Below are 1,075 nucleotides of genomic sequence, written 5' to 3'. Positions count from 1 at the left end.
GTTGGCTGAGCTATACACAGTAGCTGTACTGGCTGGAAGCGAATAGCGGATGTCGGCGAATGTTGGTCCCGTATTTGCATGTACAGTTACCGGCTGCACGGATAACGGTTGAGTCGATGGCAACGCGGGCGACCGCTGTGTGGCGACGTCAGCGCATACAGACGCTGCGCTACTACCGGTACCACCGTTATTCTGGAGCGCCACTTTCAGAATCTCGTTTTGTATATCACGTTCCTTCAAAGCCCTTTCCAGCAGGGCGATTTGTCTTTCCATGGCCAGAAGGTCACTTTCTTGTCGAGATGTGACAATAGACGACGAGCTTGTGGGAGCTGCGGCAGTCTTGGATGCGGGAACCTTCTTAATTGCCCCGGTGGCATTGGGAGCGGCAACACTGGGTTCCCTGGCTGGGGCAACCTTAACAGTTCCGGCGGCACCAGAAACGGCGTCTCTGGATTCCCTGGATGGGACGATCTTAATAGCTCCGGCAGCAGTGGGAGCGGCGTTGCTAGGTTCCCTGGCTGGGAAATTCTTCGTGGCTCCTACAGGAGCGGCTTCGCTCGGCTCTCTGCCTGGAGTAGCCTTAATGGATCCGGCCGCAGTGGGAGCTGTATCGCTACCATCTGGGATACTAGCAGCTACGAATGTTGCTGAAGCGCCCCTAGCTGGGGCTCCGCTGGTGGTCGCAGTAACACATGTATCGGCGGCAGAAGTCTGGTTTACTGCAGTGGTGTTCCTTTCACCTGCGGCTGCATCGGCGTCGACATTGGAGTCGCTTTCCGTATTTGAGCGAGTGACTCGGCGTGGAGGATCGCGTGTCATCTTGCAGGCAATTCACGATGACAAGTCAGTACGTATTAAGGCCGAAGTTCGACGTATGGAAAAGTCGCTCCGAACTGCTGTAGACCCTATGCAGGAAAACTGCCACTGCTACGAGCGTAGATGCTACTGTATACGCAAACTCCAAAGATATTTTGCCGATTTACTGCGAAATAAAGATGTTAACCGTCGTTCTCAGTTAATAAAAACGGTTGCGAATTTAACCTTAATCGGGCTGGATTGGCGCAAAGGCTGGTTT

This window comes from Rhagoletis pomonella, unplaced genomic scaffold, assembly GCF_013731165.1.
Source record: "Rhagoletis pomonella isolate Grant_MI unplaced genomic scaffold, Rhpom_1.0 Rhpom_scaffold_00005, whole genome shotgun sequence".
In the NCBI taxonomy this organism is placed as follows: Eukaryota; Metazoa; Arthropoda; class Insecta; order Diptera; family Tephritidae; genus Rhagoletis; species Rhagoletis pomonella.
The sequence above is the reverse complement of the archived record's forward strand: the minus strand, read 5'-3'. Positions refer to the sequence as shown.